We start from the raw sequence: 17,491 nt of genomic DNA on the forward strand, positions 1-17,491 counted from the left end.
CCAAGGAAATTTAGTGCAGCAGATGAAAGTCACTTTCCTTGGAAAGATGTCCAGCAATGTCATCAACTCTCTACTGGAAGAAACCAATGGGGCCCAGGTACATCAATTGTTCAGAGAAGTCCAGCTAGAAATAGTCTTCATGGAGGAATTGTGATCAAAAAGCCATTTCTTCAACATAGGAAGAAGGTCATGTGATGCAACTTTGCACTGAAACATGGGTCATAATATAAAATATTTGGCTGCAACAGAAGGCAGATTGTTCTTCGAAGGCTGGAGAGTGGTGCAATAATGAAGCATGGTGAAGGGTCCTAGCAAGGTTGGGTCTGCATTTCAGCATTTGGAGTTGGGGGATTTGGTCATGACTTATGGTGTTCTCAATGCTCAGAATATAGGCAGATACTTACCTATCATACAGTACCATCAGGGTGGCATCTGATTGAGTCCAATTTTATTCTGTAGTAGAAGAACAACTCCAAATATCCAGCCAATGTCAAGAATAATCTAGAATAAATAAGTACACTATTATTTCAGTCAATCTATGCAACATTTATATATATATATATATATATATATATATATATATATTACTGTGTAATTATGAACATATTATTAGCATGTTCCAGTAGTCCCACTATTTGTCAATACGCTTCCATTCCCCTACTGCTTACTGTTTCTGCCAGCTTTCATGTGGGGAAACTGGAGCAGGATCTGCCCTCTTGGCCATTCACCGGCCAAGATGGAACACTGCTATGTCCAGTGACTGGATGAGTGGCCAGGTTCTGCTCCGATTCTTCTTCCTGGAAGCAGAAATAGTGAGCGTCAGGGCAGTGGAAGTGAGGGATATGTGAGCTGTAGGGGCCTGAGAGGCAAATATGATCTGTTTGTTGTTTTTTGTCATGCCGATCAACATTTCAATTTTTTTCCAGAATACCCCTTTAACCCCTTAAAGGAAAACAGTCACCAGTTCCCCCACACTATAACCCGATACACCGGGTATAGTGTGGGTAAACAGGAGACCGATGCGGGGTCTCGGATTGCCTACCTGTACTCCGGCGCCCCGTTACTCCAAAGGTCCCCTTTCTTCCAGCGCTCACTTTCGCTTTGAAGCAGGCCGGCTGACTAGATTTAGATATTCATAAGCGCCGGTTACGTGAGCGCTCAGTAGGCATGAGCGCTCACGTGACCGGTGCTTATGCATATTTAAATCTAGCCAGCGGGCCCTTCTGGAAGAAGGGGGACCTTTGGAGGATTGGAACTCTGGACTGCAGGTAGGTATAGCGGTCAGAGACGCCGCATCCTGTTCATCCGCACTATAACCCGATGTATCAGGGGAACTGGTAACTCCCGTGGAAATTTTTTTTTTAATCAACTGGTGCCAGAAAGTTAAACAAATTTGTAAATTACTTCTATTAAAAAATCGAAATCCTTCCAGTGCTTTTTGTGGGCTGTATATTAAAGAGAAATCCAAAAAAGAAATGCATTTCCTCTGATGTCATGACCACAGTGCTCTCTGCTGACCTCTGATGTCCATTTTAGGAACTGTCCAGAGCAGGATAAAATCCCCATAGAAAACATATGCTGCTCTATACAGTTCCTAAAATGGACAGCAGAGGTCAGCAGAGAGCACTGTGGTCATGACATCAGAGGAAATGCATTTCTTTTTTGGATTTCTCTTTAGTATAGAGCCCCTAAAAAGTATTGGAAGGATTAAGATTTTTTAATAGAAGTGATTTAAAAAAAAAAAAAAGTTTTCCACTGGAGTACCCCTTTAACCCCTTAAAGGGGTTATCCAGGAAAAAGCTTTTTTTATATATATGAACTGGCTCCACAAAGTTAAACAGATTTGTAAATTACTTCTATTAAAAAATCTTAATCCTTTCAGTACTTATGAGCTTCTGAAGTTAAGGTTGTTCTTTTCTGTATAAGTGCTCTCTGATTACACGTGTCTCGGAAACCGCCCAGTTTCGAAGCAAATCCCCATAGCAAACCCCTTCTAAACTGGGTGTTTCCCGAGACACGTGTCATCAGAGAGCACTTAGACAGAAAAGAACAACCTTAACTTCAGAAGCTCATAAGTACTGAAAGGATTATGATTTTTTAATAGAAGTTATTTACAAATCTGTTTAACCTCTTAAGGACGCAGGGCATATGGATACGCCCTGCATTCCGAGTCCTTAAGGACGCAGGGCGTATCCATACGCCCGTGGGAATTCCGGTCCTCACCGCTAGCTGGTTGGGGACCGGAGCCGGATGCCTGCTGAAATCATTCAGCAGACACCCTGGCACATCGCCCAGGGGGGTCCTGAGACCCCCCCATGTCGGTGATCGGAGAAAATCGCATGTCAATTCAGACATGCGATTTTCTCCAATTCCGGGCTGATCGGGTCTCTGGTGACCCGATCACCCGGAAAATAGGGCTGATCGGAGTTGTCAGCAACAACCCCGATCAGCCTAAAGGATTGGAGTGAGATCGCAAAGCTGCGATCTACTCCTATCCACTGCCATTACTCAGAACGGAGTTCTGACCAATGGCAGCGCAGGACAGGGGGTTGCCATGGCAACCCCCCGTTCTGCCCGCCCCTGGATGTCGAGGGGCTCTGGGAAGAAGATGGAGGCCGTACCTGCAGGAGAAGATACCTGGGGACCTGGAATCTTCGCTGGAGCCTGCAGGATCCTGATCAGGTAGGGAATCGACAGTGGGGGGGGGGATTGAAAGTGAAAGTAAATCGATCTTTACTGTGGCAACCACTAGGGGGGCCAAACTGCAACTCCCAGCATGCCCAGAGAGCCAAAGGCTGGGAGTTGTAGTTTTGCAACATCTGGAGGGTTATAGTTTGGAGACCACTGTTACAGTGGTGCCCAAACAGTAGCCCTCCAGATGTTGCCAAACTACAACTCTCAGCATGCCTCGACTGCCCAGGCATGCTGGGAGTTGTAGTTCTGTAACATCTGTCCGTTCAGATTTAGCAATTTTCATGACATTTTTGAAAATTGTTGCTCTACTTTGAAGCCCTCTATTTTTTTTCAAAAAGCAAAAGTATGTCCATTTTATGATTCCAACATAAAGTGGACATATTGTGTTTGTGAATAAAAATAAAATTTATTTGGAATATCCATTTTCCTTACAATTAGAGAGCTTCAAAGTTAGAAAAATGCTAAATTTTCAAAATTTTCATGAAATTTTGGGATTTTCACCAAAAAAGGATGCAAGTAACGCCGAAAATTTACCACCAAAATAAAGTAGAATATGTCACGAAAAAACAATCTCAGAATCAGAATAGTCGGTAAAAGCGTTTTCGCGTTATTAATTTGTAAAGTGACGGTGGTCAGAATTGCGAAAAAGGGCTCAGTCCTTAAGGTGAAAAAAGGCTGCGTCCTTAAGGGATTAACTTTCTGGAGCCAGTTGATATATAAAAAAAAGTTTTTTCATGGAATACCCCTTTAACGACGCAGGACGTATATTTACGTCCTCTGCCGGCTCCCGCGGTGTCCCCACGTCATATCGGGTCGGTCCCGGCGGCTATCAACGGCCGGGACCCGCGGCTAATACAGGACCGATGGCGGTGATGCCCTGTATTAACCCTTCAGACACGGCGATCAAAGCTGACCGCAGCGTCTGAAGTGAAAGTGAAAGTATCCCGGCTGCTCAGTCGGGCTGTTCGGGACCGCCGCGGTGAAATTGCGGCGTCCCGAACAGCTTACAGGACACCGGGAGGGCCCTTACCTGCCTCCTGGGTGTCCGATCGACGAATGACTGCCCGTGCCTGATATCCAGGCAGGAGCAGTCAAGCGCCGATAACACTGATCACAGGCGTGTTAATACACGCCAGTGATCAGCATGAGAGATCAGTGTGTGCAGTGTTATAGGTCCCTATGGGACCTATAACACTACAAAAAAAGTTTTAAAAAAGTGTTAATAAAGGTTCCCTAATAAAAGTTTGAATCACCCCCTTTTCCCATAAAAATAAATAAAACAGTGTAAATAAAAAAATAAACATATGTGGTATCGCCGCGTGCGTAAATGTCTGAACTATAAAAATATATCATTCATTAAATGGCATGGTCAATGGCATATGCGCAAAAAAATTCCACATTCCAAAAGTCTTTTTATACCATTAAAAAATGAATAAAAAGTGATCAAAAAGTCCAATCAAAACAAAAATTGTGCCGATAAAAACTTCAGATCACGGCGCAAAAAATGAGTCCTCATACCGGCCCATACGTGGAAAAATAAAAAAGTTATAGGGGTCAGAAGATGACATTTTTAAACGTAAGCATTTTTCTGCATGTAGTTATGATTTTTTCCAGAAGTACGACAAAATCAAACCTATATAAGTAGGGGATCATTTTAATCGTATGGACCTACAGAATAATGATAAGGTGTAATTTTTACCGAAATATGCACTGCGTAGAAACGGAAGCCACCAAAAGTTACAAAATGGCGTTTTTTCTTCGAGTCTGTCGCACAATGATTTTTTTTTCGTTTTGCCGTGAATTTTTGGGTCAAATGACTAATGTCACTGGAAAATAGAATTGGTGACTCAAAAAATAAGCCATAATATGGATTTTTTGGTGGAAAATTGAGGAAAAAACGAAAGTGCAAAAACTGAAAAACCCTGAGTCCTTAAGGGGTTAAGGTCCAGGCCAATTTCCACTGTAGGACTAGAGTGTTTTTTGCACATCTGACCACTTTCACTTTAAACATTAATAACTCTGGGATTCTTTTCCCTTTCATTCTGATTCCGAGATTGTTTTTTCGTGACATATTCTACTTTATGTTAGTGGTAAATTTTTGTCGATACTTGTATCATTTCATGGTGAAAAATTAAAGAATTTGATGAAAAAATTGAAAATGTTGCAATTTTCTAACTGTGAAACTCTCTGCTTCTAAGGAAAAGGAATATTCCAAATAAATTATATCTTGATTCACATAAACAATATGTCTACTTTATATTTGCATCATAAAGTTGACATGTTTTTACTTTTGGAGACATCAGAGGCTTCAAAGTATAGCAGCAATTTTCCAATTCTTCACAACATTTTCGAAAGCAGAATTTATCGGACCAGTTCAGTTTTGAAGTGGATTTGAAGGGCCTTCTTATTAGAAATACCCCATAAATGACCCCATTATAAAAACTGAATCCCCCCCAAAGTATTCAAAATGACATTGAGTAAGTGTGTTAACCATTTAGGTGTTTCACAGGAATAGCAGCAAAGTGAAGGAGAAAATTCAAAATCTTAAATTTTTGCACTCGCATGTTCTTGTAGACCCAGTTTTTGAATTTTTACAAGGGGTAAAAGGAAAGAAATCTTCCTAAAATTTGTAACCCAACTTCTCTCGAGTAAGAAAATACCTCATATGTGTATGTCAAGTGTTCGGTCGGCGGAGTAGAGGGCTCAGAAGGGAAGGAGCGACAGTGGGATTTTGGAGAGTGACTTTTTCTGAAATGGTTTTTGGGGGGCATGTCCCATGCCAGGACAGCAAAAAAAAAAAAAAAAACACATGGCATACTATTTTGGAAACGACACCCCTCAAGGAACATAATAAGGGGTCCGCTGAGTCTTAACACCCCACAGGTGTTTGATGACTACTTTTCATTAAACTTGGATGTGTAAATGACATTTTTTTTCACTAAAATGCTTGTTTTCCCCCAAATTTTACATTTTTACAAGGGGTAATAGGAGAAAGTGCCCCTCAAAATGTGTAACCCCATCTCTTCTGAATATGAAAATACACCATGTGTGGGTGTCAAGTGCACTGCGAGCGCACTACAATGCTCAGAAGAGAAGTCACATTTGGTTTTTGGAAAGCACATTTTGCTAAAATGGTTTTTGGGGGGCATGTCCCATTTATGAAGCCCCTATGGTGCCAGAACAGCAAAAAAAACACATGGCATACTATTTTGGAAACTACACCCCTCAAGGAACGTAACAAGGGGTCCGTTGAGCCTTAACACCCTACAGGTGTTTGACGACTTTGGATATTTATATGATTTTTTTTTTTTTTTTACTAAAATGCAGTTTTTCCCCAAAATTTTACATTTTTACAAGGGGTAATAGTAGAAAATTCCCCCCAAAATTTGTAAACCCATCTCTTCTGAGTATTGAAGTACCCCATGTGTGGATGTCAAGTGCACTTTGGGCACACTACAATGCTCAGAAAAGAAGGAGTCACAATTGCAAATGTTGCTGAAATGGTTTTTGGGGGGGCATGTCACATTTAGGAAGCCCCTATGGTACCAGGACAGCAAAAAAATACCACATGGCCTACCATTTTGGAAACTACACCCCTCAAGGAACATAACAAGGGGTACAGTGTGTCTTAACACCCCTCAGGGTGAAAAAAATAATTTTACACTAAAATGCTGGGGTTACCCCAAATTTTTCATTTTCACAAGTGGTAAAAGGAGAAAATGTAATTGTTAATGTGTAAATACATTTCTTTGGAGTAAGGACATACCTCATGTTTGGGCGTAAACAGCTTGCACACCGGTCTCAGAGGTGCCAGAGATCAGTCAGGGTCCTTGAGCTTTGGCTTTCTCCTATGGAGCCAGAACAGTGGGACCCCCCCTCAAGGGGCATTGCATGGGGTAAATAACTGGGGTACACTTAATAACTAAAATGGGGTACAGTGGGAGATAAAATGGGGTAAAGTGGGAGCATAGCCAAAGCTAAAAGGGTGTGTGTGTGGGGGGGGGGGTATGTAGTGTTGTGTGCTTGGTGTACCGATTATATAACGATGTGTGATTAGAAATCACACACCGTTCTATGGGGAAAAAAAGCGCTGCGGGCAAAAAAAAAAAGGGGGGGGGATCCAAATGCAGTGCCCTGAACCCCTAATAGGGCCCGGGTCACACTGAAAAACTGCAGAGGACCCTTGGGGACCTATTAGAGGGTCGGCGGGGGAATTTTGTTTTAAACTTTTTTTTACTTTTATCAATTTTAAACACCTACCTGTCCCCGGGGTTAATCTGTCCCTGCTCTAAGGCGGATCTTCGGTCCTGAGGGGGCTCCGATCTTGCAGAGGGGGGGGGGGGTCCCTGGCTTTCTCCAGCAGCTCTGACCGCTGACTGAACACAGCCAGCGGCGGGAGCTGCAGGAGGATGCCGTTAACCCCTCCCCTGCCGGCTGCTATTGGCCGTAAAATCGCAGCGATCCTGGGGGGTGACGAAATCGTCACCTCCCCATAGATACAGTGGTGTATCCTACACCCCTGATCGCCATTTATCTCCGGGTCAGCGGGCAATATGTAACCCGCATCACCGGAATAGCCGAAAATCGCAAGTGTAAATTCACTTGCTGTTTTCTGTGATCGCCTACATGGGTGGGTCTGATGACCCCCGTGGGCATTTGCGCAGGGTGCCTGCTGATCGATATCAGCAGTCACCCCGGTCCGGTCCTCGCCCGGCGCGCGGTGGGGACCGAAATTCCCACGGGCGTACAGGTACGCCCTTGGTCCTTAACAGGTTAAGGACCCAGCCAATTTTCACTGTAGGACCCGGTCATTTTTTACACATCTGACCACTGTCACTTTAAGGATTAATAACTCTAGGATGCTTTTACCTTTCATTCTGGTTCTGAGATAGCAGCAATTTTCCAATTTTTCACAAAATTTTCAAAATCGAAATTTTCAGAGACCAGTTCAGTTTTTAAGTGGATCTTTGGGGCCTTCTTATTAGAAATACCCCACAAATGACACCATTATAAAAACTGCACCCCTAAAAGTATTCAAAATGACATTCAAAAGGTTTGTTAACCCTTTAGGTGTTTCACAGAAATAGCAGCAAATTGAAGGAGAAAATTTAAAATCTTCATTTTTATCACTGGCATGTTCTTGTAGACCCAGTTTTTGAATTTTTGCAAGGGGTAATAGGAGAAAAAGCCCCCCAATATCTCTAACCCAATTTCTCTCGAGTAAGGAAATACTTCATATGTGTATGCCAAGTGTTCGGCGGGCGCAGTAGAAGGCTCAGAAGGTAAGGAGCGACAATGGGATTTTGGAGAGTGAATTTGCTGTCTGAGCATGCTGGGAGTTGTAGTTTTGCAACATCTGGAGGGTCACAGTTTGGAGATCACTGTATAGTTGCCTCAAACTGTAGCCCTCCAGATGTTGCTAAGCAACTCACTGGCTTCCGTAGGATCCAGGGAGCCATCCGCAAGACATCACCGCCCACCGATCTCCACTGTCAATCGTCGCCTCCGTGGCCATGGATGGGTAAGTGGACTACGTCTCCGGTCCTCGTCGTTTCCCCGTTCTGCCCCACCTATTGTGGGTGGGAAAAGAATGGGGAAACAGAAATTAAACAACTCCCCCCCCCCCCCCCGCGTGATCTGTGATTGGTTGTCGCGTCTACTGCCACCTCACTCCTATCCCTTCAAGGGGATCGTAAGTTTCTTGGACAACCCCAATCCCCCTGATTTTCCGGGTCACCGTAGACCTGTATGACCCGGAATTGCGCAACTCGCAGGTGTGAATTCACCTGCGATTTACCGCGATCGCCGACATGTGGGGGGTCTGTTGACCCCCCTGGGCATTTGCAAGGAATGCCTGCTAAAGGATTTCAGCAGGCATCCTGGTCCGATCCCCTCCTGGCGCATGGCGGGGACCGGAATTGCCCATGACATACATGTACGTCATGGGTCCTTAAGACCCAGGATGTCATGATTTAACATTATGTCATGGGTCCTTAAGAGGTTAGTGACACAACAAATTTCCTTTTTGCTAATCATACTGTAACTTTTTTATATTTCCATCCTCAGACCTATGTCAGGGCATGTTTTTTGTGTGACCAATTGTAATTTGTAATGATACCACTCATTTTACAATAAAAGAAACAGCAACCCCCCCAAAAAAAAAATTTTGTGTGAGTAAATTGAAAATAAAACTCTAATTTAGCAAATTTCATTTTAATGCTGTACACTTTATGGTAAAATTATCCATGTTTACATGCATTTCTATTGTTTCACTACTTTAAAAAAAAAATCAACCTTTTTTTCTAAAAAATTGTCCTATTTTGACCACCTATAACCTTCAAATTTTTCCGTACACGAGGCTGTATAAAGGCTAATTTTTTGCGCTGTGATCTGTAGTTTTTTTTTTTGTACCACTTTTTGGTATATGTGACAATTTTTTTTTTATACAACAATTTTTGACTTTTTTTTTAAATGTTTACGTCGTTCACCGTATGTGATCATTTACATAGCATATTGATAGTTTAGACATTTATGCATACGGTGATACAAAATATGTTTATTAATTATTTTATTTTTCGCTTTTTGAAGGTAAAATGGGAAAAAGGAAGGATTTTTTTTTATTAGGGGAGGGTATTTTTCACATTTTTGAAAACTTGTTTTACTTATTTTTTTTACAATTTTTACAGTGGGGAAAAAGTATTTATTCAACCACCAATTGTGCAAGTTCTCCCACTTAAAAAGATGAGAGAGGTCTGTAATTTTCTTCATAGGCATACCTCAACTATAGATATAATATGAAATTTCTCCAATATGGCAGAGATCACTAAAGGCGCTGGAGATCAGGATAAAATGAAACTTTTTCTTTATTCCCACAATGCAACGTGTTTCACAGAAGTTCCGCTTCATCAGGAATGCCTAGCAAACTTCAGACAGGCCCGGACATGTACTGGCTTAAGCAGGGGGGACACGTCTGGCACTGCATGATTTCAGTCCCTGGCCGCTTAGTGTGTTACTGATGGTAGTGTTTGTTACTTTGGTCCCAGCTCTCTGCAGGTCATTCACTAGGTCCCCCCGTGTGGTTCTGGGAATTTTGCTTACTGTTCTTGTGATCATTTTGACACCACAGGGTGAGATCTTGCCTGGAGCCCCAGATCGAGGGAAATTAACAGTGGTCTTTTATGTCTTCTATTTTCTAATAATTGCACCCACAGTTGATTTCTTCACATCAAGCTGCTTGCCTATTGCAGATCCAGTCTTCCCAGCCTGTAAAGGTCTACAATTTTGTTTCTGGTGTCCTTCTACAGCTATTTGGTCTTGGCCATAGTGGAGTTTGCAGTGTGACGTTGTGGACAGGTGTCTTTTATATTGAGAACAAGTTCAAACAGGTGCCAATAATGCAGGAAATGAGTGGAAGACAGAGGAGACTCTTTAAGAAGTTACAGGTCTGTGAGAGCCAAAAATCTTGCTTGTTTGTAGGTGACCAAATACTTATTTTACCAAGGAATTTACAAATTAATTCATTAGAAACCCTACAATTTGATTTCCTGTATTATTTCCTCCCCATTCTGTCTCACATAGTTGAAGTGTACATGAAAATTACAGGCCTCTCTCATATTTTTAAGTGGGAGTACTTGCACAATTGGGGGCTGACTAAATACTTTTTTCCCCACTGTATGTTCTCAGAGGGGACTAATTATAATACTGTTCAGTGCTATGCATAGGCATAGCACTGATCAGTATTATCAGCGATCTTCTTCTCTGGTCTGCTCAATGTCAGACCTGAGGAGAAGACCCTGGGAGAGAGGTGAAAGCCGGAGATCGCCAATGTCCACCATTACCGATGGGCCCCTAGCTGCTGATAGCAGCCTGGACCTGCCGTGCATGATGCGAGCACCCTAAGGGACGGACGTTAATGTATGTAATGGTGCGCTAAGTCCCAGCAGATCAGGCTGTACATTTATGTCCAATGTCCTTAACCCCTTCCTGCAAACCGACGCACATGCTTGAGCGTGCATCATACCCGGTGGGTCCCGGGTTGCTATCAGCAACCCGGGACCCATGGCTCATGCCACATTAACCCTTTAGACACCGAGATCAAAGTTGTTTGTGGCATCTAAAAATGGTTAATTCTCTTCCCAGCAAGCTCAGTGGGCTGATCGGTACTGCATCCCGATCAGCTGAGAGGACGTGGGGAGGTGCCTTACCTTCCTCCGGGCCATCCGATCTTGCCTACACATTCCATCCCTGCCTACTTGTGTACCCGTCCCAAACAACGGGTCCACAACCATGAGGACGGTCCCTTCCTATTATACGTGCAGGGACAGACAGAGTCAAAACAATAAAATACAATACAGACAGAGTTAGGGAACAGCTGGGGGCACACAAAACTAACAAAAGTAAAACTAAACACACACACAGACAAATCAGATTCAAACTAGCCGAGTCAGCATGTGGAGATTGCGAGGTACCAATTCACAAAAGCAGAGGTCAAAAGCCGAGCCAAGATCAATATCAAGACTACAGAGACAAACAATGATGGTTACTCAAACAAGTTATTTCACTGGCAAGGACTAGAAGCACACTTCAGGTTTAAATTGCCAGCTTCACAGGTGCAATCTCAGTATGGTCAGCTGGCCAACCCAGATAGCTAGGATGTGGCCACAGTAACTAGAATAAACAAAAAGGATAAACAGCATTAACCCTATGGGTACAGACAGAACCAGTCATTACAGGCTTAACCATGGATGGTCCATCAACTTCCTTCATTGTGTCTTCATCCTCAGTATCACACCACTCATTAGTGTCATCACAAACATCCTCCAAATCCTCATCACTTCTCTCAGACTCCAAGTCTGCATGAGCGCTCTCAATACACTTATTGCCCATGCTGCCACAACACAGTGACTCCGCCAGAGGCTGCTGCAAAACTGGCTTTAAAACACTCTTAGATGTTAAATCAGATCGAAAAGTAGATGCCAATGCCCCCCAGATGAACTTTGCCAGGCTTAGTTTTTGAGAGGCAAGGCTTACCTGTGCGCCTAAGTGGCCTCCACAATTACCACTTGGATGTGGACACTTGACACAGGATCTGATGAAATGTGTGTCCTCTCCACAATAGAAACTAAGGTGTCAGATAATCCCAGTCTTAACCGGCAAATCAAAGCTGGTGTGTTCCATTTGGAGGCCACACACCACTTTCCAAAGTCTGCACAGTATTCCTCAACTGGTCTGCATCCCTGTTTTAACATTCGCAGCTGAGATTCACCATACACAGCTCTGTCAGGTTCTGCATACAAGAGATCCAATCTCGCAAACAGTGAATCCACAGAGGACAACTTTTGGGCATCAGGATCAAGGGAAAATACCCACTCTTGAGGACTCCCTTGCAAAAGGGACATTATATTCCCAACTCTTTGGGCTTCAGTTTCAGATAAGTAGGGTCTTAACCGAAAGTACAGTTCACAGCTCGCACTGAACATTTTGAATGCTTTCCGGTTTCCAGAAAATCCGGGAGATTAACCTGCAGTTTGAAAGGAGCTGAAACAGGAACAGAGGACACCAGAGTATGGGCAGACCTCAGCTCCTGGATTCTGGTTAGCAACCCCTGAATTAGCAGCTCCTGGTCTTGCAGCCTCTGAGTCTAGGTCTGGATTAAGTTTGTCTGGGACTGAGAAGACTCATGCTGCTAAAGTCTCTCAGCTAAATACTGGACCAGCTGAGTGAGACCCTGCATTTGCTCCACCAGAGCAGAAATAGATTCCTTAATGCAGGAGCAAGGCAAATGCAAGTATGTGGGCCAGTATAATGTCACATTGGGCAGGGATTGGGTGAAACCCTAATCTTGCTGACACCCTCTGTCCCTGCTTACTTGCGTACCCATCCTAAACAACAGGGCAGCCCGTGCAGGGACAGGCAGAGTCAAAACAATAAAATACAATACAGAAGGAGTTGGTGAACAGCTGGAGGCACACAGAACTAACAAAAGGTAAAACTAAACACACACACTCAGACAAATCATCAGAGTCAAGCAATCCAAGTCAGCAACTGGAGATAGCGAGGTACTGATACACAAAAGCAGAAAAAAGTTCAAGTCAAGCCAAGATCTATATCAAGATTGCAGAGACAAATATTACTGGTTACTAAGACTTTCACAGGCAAGTTCTTTCACTGGCAAGGACAAGAAGCACATTGCAGGTTTAAATAGCCAGCTACACAGGTGCGATCTCAGCATGGTCAGCTGACCAGCCCAGATAGATATGGGGTAGATAGGGGGTAGCCACAGCAACCAGAATAAACAACAAGGCTAAACAGCATTAACCCTACGGATGTAGACAGAACCAGTCGTTACAGCTGAGTTGTGAAAAGGTGGATGCTACAGAGCTGAGATTTTTTTCTATTTGTTGGACTTGATGGGGGAGATTTATCAAAAACTGTGCAGAAAAAGAGTTGTTCAGTTGCCCATGGCAACCTATCAGATTGCTTCTTTCATTTAAAAAAAGACTTGTATAGAGTGAAAGAAACTATTTGATTGGTTGCTATGGGCAACTGGGCACCTTTTCCTCTGGACAGGTTTTGATCAATCTCCACCGATAAATTTTATGTTATCCCATGCATTATTGGCATAGTTGCATTCTTCATTACTGAACATGTTGATTACATTTTACTTTCACCGTTTTTTTTTTATTATTTTCAGAGAAATGAAGTACAGATAACACAAATAATAATAAACAGGAGACAGACACAGCTGTCAGCTATGAAGAGCAAAACAGACCAACGTAGCTGTCATCGTGGTATTTATCTTGATAAACACATATCTAATTAACTTTTGACTTTAGGAACAAGGTCATACAAACCCCAAGACTAGAAAAATTACAAAGTGCACCATGGTATAATAACATTGTATAGTCATCAGTGAATAGAAAACAAGTCTATATTTATGTATATTTCTAACCCCTGTGATGCCTATAGATGTGATCATGTACGGCCTTCTTAATGTCATTATTCTTTAAACTGTATATAATGGGGTTGATTAGAGGGGTTAATACAGTATACAGCAGAGATAACATCTTACTGATGGTTGAGGATTGTCCTCTTGTTGGAAAAACATAAACACCGAACAACGTCCAATAATATATGGAGACCACAATGAGGTGGGAGCTACAGGTGGAGAAGGCTTTCTGTCTACCAGTACTGGATGGGATCCTAAAGGTTGTGACAATAATTTTGGTATATGAGAATATAATTATAATTACAGGTATTAAAAGTAGTGGGATGCTAAGAAGAGTGGCTTCCAGATGAAAAAGGTAGGTATCCGAGCAGGAAAGCTCTAGTAGAGGTCCAGTATCACAGAAGAAATGGTCAATGATATTTGGGCCACAGAAGTTCAGCATTAACATTGTTATAAATAGAGTCAACATAATGGAAAAAGCAGCCAACCAAGAGGTGACGGATAATATGACATAATATGTACTTGTCATGATAGCGGTATAGCGGAGGGGATTACAGATGGCCACATATCAGTCATAAGACATCACTGTGAGGAGGAGACACTCCGAGGCTTCTAAGGCACTAAAGAAATAAAACTGAGTCATACAACCAATAAAAGTAATAGTTGCTCTATAATATAGAAGAATTACGAGCATATTGGGGGCAATATCTGTGGTCAGCAGGATGTCATTGATGGCCAGATGTGAGATGAAGAAGTACATTGGGGTGTGGAGGCTCTTGCTGGTGGACACCAGGGTGATGATCAGGAGGTTCATGAAAATTGTAAAGCAGTAAATCACAATGAGCAGAAAGAACATTAGAAATCTTATATATTGATGAACCTGAAATCCTACAAAGATGAACTCTGTGACAGCCGTCATATTGTTGTTCTTCAGCCGTGTGCTTACCAGAGAGGTGGCCCATGTGGCTGCTTTAGGGGCTCTAAAGGGAGGGGGTCCAATCCAGGTAGTTAATGTCTTCATTGTAATCGATCAGGAGAATCTGCACAGGGATGAGGCCTTCAGTTGAAGATTCAGTTTTAAGCTTCCTGCCCCTCCTACTCAAAGAACTGGAGCTGTCAATAACAACTTCATATCGTTGTAGTATCCAGGTTATGGCCTTTTACTTATCTCAGTCTGTTTCCACAGTGCGATTAAAGGGAACTCTCTGAGCCAATCAGGTCACTTGGTTTCCTAGTGACCCTAGTGACAATAAGTCCAGGGGATCTGGAAAAGAAACCAGGGCTGTCTGTCCAGTGAACCTTCTACCAATCCTTAATGGAAAAAAAACCAAAAAGAACATTTTATATAAATCATTAAGTAGAATGGCTGCAAAAAGAAAAAGAAAAAAAACTGAAAAAGTTATCATTATTAAAAAAAATTTAAAATTTTACTTACATTACATAAAGGAAAGAAAAAAAACACTTAAGATATAAATTCAACAGGTTGTTAAATGTAAGATGTGAAAAGTGTATAACAAATGCACACAAAAAAAGTTTTTAATAAATTCATGCAATATGATATATCTCAACTGTAGTCATTCCCGAATCTGCATTCTCCCCTTTCACAGGATCTCCTAAATGAGAGATGTATTAGAAGTCTTTACGTAACCAGTGTTACATTAAATTACCTAAAAAAATATATATATACTTAAGTATTAAATAAATAAGAAACATGAAATATAATACACATGAAGTTTAAATTTTCTTTTCTCCATGGCATATTTTTACAATTCAAAGGGTTTGGGGATGTAGCTTCTACTTCTGTGTGGTCTCAAATTCATAAAAAAATTATCATCACAGTGCACCATTTAATTTTGTCATATCTGCAAAATTTATAAGATATAACACAGAGACACTAACATATAACACTTACATCTTGTAAGATTTTCTGATGAGAATGTGTCTACTGTTAGTTCACTGCTTCCTTCTCAGAATCTCTGTCCTGTTCAGAGGAGCCTTGTGTTCACTGCTTCCTTCTCAGAATCTCTGTCCTGTTCAGATGAGCCTTGTGTTCACTGCTTCCTTCTCAGAATCTCTGTCCTGTTCAGAGGAGCCTTGTGTTCACTGCTTCATTCTCAGAATCTCTGTCCTGTTCAGAGGAGCCTTGTGTTTACTGCTTCCTTCTCAGAATCTCTGTCCTGTTCAGAGGAGCCTTGTGTTCACTGCTTCCTTCTCAGAATCTCCGTCCTGTTCAGAGGAGCCTTGTGTTCACTGCTTCCTTCTCAGAATCTCCGTCCTGTTTATAGGAGCCTTGTGTTTACTGCTTCCTTCTCCGAATCTCCGTCCTGTTCAGAGGAGCCTTGTATTCACTGCTTCCTTCTCAGAATCTCTGTCCTGTTCAGATGAGCCTTGTGTTTACTGCTTCCTTCTCAGAATCTCCGTCCTGTTCAGATGAGCCTTGTGTTTACTGCTTCCTTCTCAGAATCTCTGTCCTGTTCAGAGGAGCCTTGTGTTCACTGCTTCATTCTCAGAATCTCCGTCCTGTTCAGATGAGCCTTGTGTTTACTGCTTCCTTCTCAAAATCTCCGTCCTGTTCAGCCTTGTGATCCCCATGTAGCAGAAGAAGCTTCCAGAGTTTGGTTTTAGATGTATCAACCTACATGGTATCAGACACATGAAGGTGCCCCATACTGCTATAGAGCCAGAACAGCCCATATTTATACCCACATACTAATTAGATTCATCATAATAATTTCCGGGGGATTTCTGCCCTTGTCTCCCGTGTATATATTAAATGTCTATTTTCACCCTGTATATGATAATGTTCCCCATAGAACTGCTGAGCACTCAGGACTAGAGAGGAGCAATTCAGTATTAGAATCAGATTTATACAGAAATTCACAAAATGTTCAGATTTTGGCAAAATTAAACATTTTGTCACATATTTTAAGGAGGAGGATCAGGTGATGACTGTTCCAGACTTCCCAGGTTGTGGCCTTGTCCTTGAATAAACAAATATATAATTTTCCCAAATCTATCTACACTCAGAAATTTTTGTTAACCTTTTAAAGCCCTGTCTATATAAGGTCTCACAGCTGACAATGTATATCAGAGCAAACACCAAGCCATGAGGGGAGATGAACTGCCTGTAGAGATCAAACACAACACTGTCTATATAAAATCTCACAGCTGACAATGTATATCAGAGCAAACATCAAGCCATGAGGGGGAAAGAACTGCCTGTAGAGCTCAGACACAGCCCTGCCTATATAAGGTCTCACATCTGACAATGTATATCAGAGCAAACACTATGAGAGAAACTGCCTGTAGAGCTCAGAGACAGGATTGTGTGGAGCCACAAATCTTGAGAGAGATACATAACTATTTCTGCTGCAGTAAAAGCTCCCAAGAACTCAGTGGCCTCCACAATTATTACATGGAAGAAGAAGGAACAACCAGGACTCTTCCTAGAGCTGCTGCCCATCAAACTAAGTAATCGAGGAGAAGGGTCTTGGTAAGAGCGGAGTACAAGAACCCAAAGGTCAATGAGCTCCAAAGATCAATTACCATAATTCATAACCTCTTAAGGACTGGATTAAGGACTGGGCTATTTTTCCACTTTTGTTTTTTCCTCCTCCTCACCCACTAAAAATCATAACGTTTATTCTATTCCACCTACAGACCCATATGAGGGCTTATTTTTTTTGCTCCACCAATTTTACTTTGTAATACCATTAACCATTTAACCACAAAATCTATAGCAAAACCAGATAAAAAAATATTTGTGGCACAAAAAAAAAGTGGCTTTTTGTAACTTTTGGGGCTTCCAATTCCAACTTCTGGGGGCTTGTAGTTTTCGGTAAAAATTAC

At 42.1% G+C, this 17,491-nt stretch overlaps 1 pseudogene; it reads right to left on the reverse strand.

The window, feature by feature from the left end:
- Positions 1–12,780: 12,780 nt before the first annotated feature.
- Positions 12,781–14,663, reverse strand: LOC130366678 (olfactory receptor 10A7-like; annotated as a pseudogene).
- Positions 14,664–17,491: the final 2,828 nt, after the last annotated feature.

The sequence above is a fragment of the Hyla sarda genome, chromosome 4, assembly GCF_029499605.1.
Source record: "Hyla sarda isolate aHylSar1 chromosome 4, aHylSar1.hap1, whole genome shotgun sequence".
Lineage (NCBI taxonomy): Eukaryota > Metazoa > Chordata > Amphibia > Anura > Hylidae > Hyla > Hyla sarda.